This window comes from Mus pahari, chromosome 5 (assembly GCF_900095145.1).
Source record: "Mus pahari chromosome 5, PAHARI_EIJ_v1.1, whole genome shotgun sequence".
NCBI classification, from domain to species: Eukaryota; Metazoa; Chordata; class Mammalia; order Rodentia; family Muridae; genus Mus; species Mus pahari.
The window spans coordinates 23,910,598-23,916,877 of NC_034594.1; the positions used below are offsets into that span (position 1 = coordinate 23,910,598).

The following is a 6,280-nucleotide window of genomic DNA, read 5'->3' on the forward strand; positions in this document are numbered from 1 at the left end:
CCATTGGCAGGTGTTATTAGGAATGTCATTGGTCTCTATCTAAAGGTTTGTACCTGACTCCGTGACATCAATATGTTAGGATGTATTTACTTCACCATATGGCCACACCAACACCTAGCTCGTGCAAAGTCAACACATGTCTTTCCTTTCCTTTAGGCTTGCTCTGGGGTCCTTTTCTCCTTAACTCCCTTGAGTCTTGCTGCTTTTTTTAAAAAGCCAGTTTGTATTCCTAAAAACCAACATGAAGGGTTAAAAAAACCTACTTCAAATGATTTTTTCCTGATAAGAGTGAATTAAAGGTACAGAGATGGCTCAGTGAGTAAGAAAGCTTGATGACCAAGCATTCGGGCCTAGGTTTGGATCCCAGCAACCATGTAGAAAGCCAGAAAAATGTAAGGGATTTCTGAGGGACAACCAATCATTCCAACATGGTCTAAGTGGCTATTGCTCCAAATTGTTAAATACTCACACACATTATCCATTAAGTGAGATACACCTTTTATCTGACTGCAAAGAACCTTCTCTGACCATTATGTCAGTTCCCACAAAAAGTCCTGTTATTGCTACTTATTACACTACTAGATATATTTATAGTTTTATTTTTCCAATTAGTATATTACCACTAAATCACCCAAATTAAATCACTGAAGTTTCAAGGAGAGAATATTTACTTTTCACAGATGCATAAACAAAATATAACATGGAAAAACACTTCACTTGTCTTGTTAAAAAATGAGCCACTTAATAAAATAAATATAGGGTTATGTTTAGCATAGGCATTAATTCCTCTGTTTAAGATTTGGTGAGGCCAAACATCTGCCCCAACACCTGGAGTAACTGGGACCAGTGGGATGCAGGAATGCAGGAACCCCTGCCCTGCCAGTGGCATGGGGTCTGAGCCAGTGCCCTGAGCAGATCTTGGGCACTAACTCTGCAACCAGTCCCACAACATCCAGAGGAAGTTTGATTGCCAGGTGCTCTAGGATACCCAGGATAATAGGATCACAGGTGCTCTAACACGCCCAGGATCACAGGATCTCAGGAGCTTGGTCACACCAGGAATTCAGGATCCCAGAGGCAGCTTGATTCCCAGGAGCTTTGACATACCTAGGATCTCAGGATCACAGGATCCCAGAATCCCAGAATCACAGAGACTGCTTGACTCTGAGGAGTTCAGATATAACCAGGATCATAGGATGGACAGGCTCCAGTCAGAGACAGCGAGGGCAGGTAGCACTAGAGATAACCAGATGGTAAGAGGCAAGCATAAGAACATAAGCAACAGAAACCAAGGTTACTTGGCATCATCAGAACCCAGTTCTCCTACCATAGCAAGTCCTGGATACATTATCATACCAGAAAAGCAAGAGTCAGATTTAAAATCACTTCTCATGATGATGATGATAGAGGGCTTTAGGAAGGACATAAATAACTCCCTTTAAAAAATACAGGAGCCAGGCATGGTGGCGCACGCCTTTAATCCCAGCACTCGGGAGGCAGAGGCAGGTGGATTTCTGAGTTCGAGGCCAGCCTGGTCTACAGAGTGAGTTCCAGGACAGCCAGGGCTATACAGAGAAACCCTGTCTTGAAAAAAAAAATACAGGAGAGTACAGGTAAACAGGTAGAAGCTCCTAAAGAGCAAACACAAAAATCACTTAAATTACAGGAAAACACAACCAAACAGGCAAAGGAATTGAACAAAACCATGCAGGATCTAAAAATGAAAATAGAAACAATAAAGAAATCACAAAGGGCAAGAACCCTGAAGATAGAAAACCTAGGAAAGAGATCAGGAATCATAGATGCAAACATCACCAACAGAATACAGAGAGAGAAGAGAGAATCTCAGGTACAGAAGATACCATAGAAAACATTGACACAACTGTCAAAGAAAATGCAAAATGCAAAAAGATCCTAACCCAAACATCCAGGAAATGCAGGACACAATGAGAAGACCAAACCTAAGGATAATAGGTATAGAAGAGAGTGAAGATTCCCAACTTAAAGGGCCAGCAAATATCTTCAACAAAATTATAGAAGAAAACTTTCCTAACCTAAAAAAAGAGATGCCCATGAACATACAAGAAGCCTACAGAACCCCAAATAGACTGGACCAGAAAAGAAATTCCTCCTGTCGCATAATAATCATAACAACAAATTCACAAAACAATGAAAGAATATTATAAGCAGTAAGGGAAAAAGGTCAAGTAACATAAAAGCAGACCTATCAGAATTACACCTGACTTTTCCCCAGAGACTATGAAAGCCCGAAGATCCTGGACAGATGTCATACAGACCCTAAGTGAACACAAATACCAGCCCTGGCTACTATACCCAGTAAAACTCTCAATTACCATAGATGGAGAAACCTAGATATTCCATGACAAAACCAAATTTACACAATATCTTTCCTCAAACCCAACCCTACAAAGGATAATAGGTGGAAAACACCAACACAAGGAGGGAAACTACACCCTAGGAAAAAATCAGGAAAGTAATCTTTCAACAAACCCAAAAGAAGATAGCCACACAAATATAATTCCACCTCTAGCAACAAAAATAACAAGAAGCAACAATCACTTTTCCTTAATATCTCTTAGCATCAGTGGACTCAATTCCCCAATAAAAAGACATAGAGTAACAATCTGGATACATAAACAGGACCGAGCATTTTGCTGCATATAGGAAAGGCACCTCAGTGACAAAGACAGGCACTACCTCAGAGTAAAAGGCTGGAAAACAATTTTCCAAGCAAATGGTCCCAAGAAACAAGCTGGTGTAGCCATTCTAATATTAAATAAAATCAACTTTCAACCTAAAGTTATCAAAAAAGATAAGGAAGGACACTTCATATTGGTCAAAGGAAAAATCTACCAAGATGAACTCCCAATTCTGAACATCTATGCTCCAAATGCAAGGGCATTCACATTCATAAAAGAAACTTTACTAAAGTTCAAAACACACATTGCACCCCACACAATAATAGTGGGAGACTTCAACACCCCATTCTCAGCAATGGAGAGATCATGGAAACAGAAACTAAACAGAGGCACAGCGAAACTAACAGAATTTGTGAAGCAAATGGATTTAACAGATATCTATAGAACATTTCATCTTAAAACAAAAGAATATACCTTCTTCTCAGCACCTCATGGTACCTTNTCCAAAATTGACTATATAATTGGTCACAAAACAGGCCTCAACAGATACAAGAAGATTGAAATTATCCCATGCATCCTATCAGATTACCACGGACTAAGGCTGGTCTTCAATAACAACAAAAACAATGGAAAGCACACATACACGTGGAAGCTGAACAACACTCTACTCAATGATAACTTGGTCAAGGAAGAGATAAAGAAAGACATTAAAGACTTTTTAAGATGTAAGGAAAATGAAGGCACATCATAACAAAACTAATGGGACACAATGAAAGCAGTGGTTAGAGGAAAACTCATAGCTCTAAGTGCCTCCAAACCCTAACCCTAACCCTAGCCCTAGGCTTAGCCCTGGCCCTGGCCCTGGCCCTGGCCCTGGCCCTGGCCCTGGCCCTGGCCCTGGCCCTGGCCCTGGCCCTGGCCCTGGCCCTAGCCAGACATCCTAACCTCATCATCACACACATTGATTGAAATATTCTCTGTGTCTAGCAAATGTCCACAGTAGGAATGTTTTGGCTAAAATAAGAATAATTTCCTTTTTAAAAAAATGAAGTTGTGTTTCTCCTGAGATCCTGGGACTCAGATCTATCTCTAAAGAGAACTCCTTGTGTGGCTCACAGAGAACTGTACCTTAGTTAATTCCTGCCTTCTTGGTCCTGGGAGCAAGGAAGGGGACATCACACCTGGGAACTCATTAAATACTCATACATAAAATAAAATGGCCGCTGGACTCAGAGCTTTGAAAGGGAACTTAATCCTGGATTAAGTTTTAAAACGTTTGCATGTAACTTTGTGACCTTCTCTCCACATTCAGTCCATCATTATTGTCTTTCTTGTCTTCGGTGTATGTGGAGACGGCTTTAGATGCCCTAAACTCACTCCTTTTAGAATGGCTTGAGAAATCATCTAATTTTTCTTGCAGCCCTGGGGCAGAGTAGTAATTAAACTCTCAGAGAAATGAGAATATAAGCTTTAAAAAAAAAAAAAAGCTCTCAGAAAAGAAGAGTTTTACGGACTGGTGGTGGTCTTACTTAGAGACCTATGAAGTTCCAGGAGGAGTGAGACACAGGTGGGAAACGGCTAACAGATAAGTTCTCCCCCACCAAGTTCTTCCTCCCACTCAGGAAGAGTCCCCGGCTGTATCTACCCCTTCCTCAGCTGATGGAATGATCCTCTCAGCTGCAGAGTCAGAAGGCAAGCTCCAGACATGGCAGCTAGCATCCCCTCTTTCTGCATCCCTAGCATCCACGCCCTCCTAAAGTATAAAAGTTCCCAGTGTTGTCCCATGGTCTACCGGAGACTCTGCTGGGCTATTCTGGTGTTTTCTAGCACAACTAGAACAACATGAGTGATTCTTTAAGAAAGCCGAAGGGAAACCAAGCCAGGGGCTGGCCAAAGGACGCTTTCCCCACAGGCTTTCTCTTGCTTTACTGGTAAAATACATACATACATACATACATACATACATACATACAAAACAAACAAACAAAACACCCAAAAGGTCTAGCCTTTGCTCAAAGCAGCCAATGAAGTTTAAGGAGAGGCACATGATTGACTAGCCAATCAAGATCGGTGACTAGCCAATAAAGATCGGGGGGCAGGGTGTCCTAATAAGTTAGAGTTTGAGAAAAAAGAATATACTTTCATTCACTTTAGATCTTACTTGGAATTCTAGAGAATGGAAAGATCTAAACACAGGAAAACTTTAATAAATATGATACCCATATTTGGAGGGAAGATAGTTTCCTCAGCCCAGAAAAATCATGAAAAAGGGAATCTTTACATGAATGCAAGCACTATTATGTAAAAGACAAGGAAAGACCAAAGTGAATTCAGTAGAAAATGCTCAATGCGTTTGTTACATCTAGGGGTCATATATACAATAATGTCATGACCCAAAAAGCTATGTGCAAAGAACCACAAGTACAATTATCCACGGGTAGTGAGCGTGTGCATCTGCTTTTTGCCCTGTGACAAATGCAGAGGAGATCAACTTGTATGAAGAAAGCCTTGTTAGCGCTCCTGGCTTCAGAGGCTTCTGCCCATGGTTGCTTAATACTGTTACTCGGCTCAGAGGAGATGGTCCTCATGGTGGGGAACACTTGGCCAAGGAAACCGCTTCCCTCATGACAGCTGGGAAGTGGGAGGGGACATTTAGATCCAAGCTAGAACAGGAATCTAATTCATAACAAGATGTGGGAAAAGCCAGTCATGGACTTGTCATCAAACCAGATAAATAAAAACAACATAGCAGTGTTCTATCTACATATTTTTTTTTTTGTAGAAGCTTTTTAGTTTATTTGTCCTCTCAGAAATCTGCACATCACAGCAAAACATCAAGTCACCGCAGATCTACTCCTTTGGCTTTTTGCCAGCTCCAACACTGGCCTTCGCAGTGCCCCTAACCTTCTTCATTCTGTTCTTGCGCTCCTTTCACTGTTTTCGGGAGGTCTTTTTCTTCTCATAAAGGCCATGTCTTGCGAGTCTGTGTTTAGGCTCATTCTTCTTTGCATAATCTTAAGAATCATAGATCATGCCAAAGCCAGTTGTCTTGCCACCACCGAAGTGGGTTCTGAATCCAAATACAAAGATGACATCTGGTGTGGTTTTGTACATTTTGGCCAGCCTTTCCCAAATTTCTGTCTTTGGTACTGTTGCCTTCCCAGGATGAAGGACATCAGTGACCATCTGTTTCCTCTGAAGCAGTCGGTTTGTCATGAACTTCTGGGTCTGGATGGTTACTGTGTCATTCATGATGGCTACGGTGCAGGAACTGAAGAGCTCTATCTACATATATGACTAAGGAATTTATCCACTCCACAGGTTTACTCAGTCCCAAAGTCTAGTGACACCAATACATCCATTTTATTTTAAACTTAAAAGACACTTTTTTTTTTTTTGGGATTTAAAAGGAAAAGCCCCAGAGTGACAGGCTACAAACCTGTGTGGCTGCTCAGAGTAGGGGAAGGGAAGAGAAACATGCTGTTGAGTTAAACCAATATGGAAGTCAGCCACAACTGCCTAGCAGACACGAGGCAGGAAGAGGAGCTTCAGAGAGATGGGAAGGAAGCTCAGAGAGCCAGAAAGGGCATACCTGGGCTCTAGCAGCAGCCAAAGGAAAG

At 41.5% G+C, this 6,280-nt stretch overlaps 1 pseudogene; it reads right to left on the reverse strand.

Annotated features, from left to right (window-relative positions):
- Positions 1-5,427: 5,427 nt before the first annotated feature.
- LOC110322329 lies at positions 5,428-5,912 on the reverse strand (annotated as a pseudogene).
- Between the last annotated feature and the right edge of the window lie 368 nt (positions 5,913-6,280).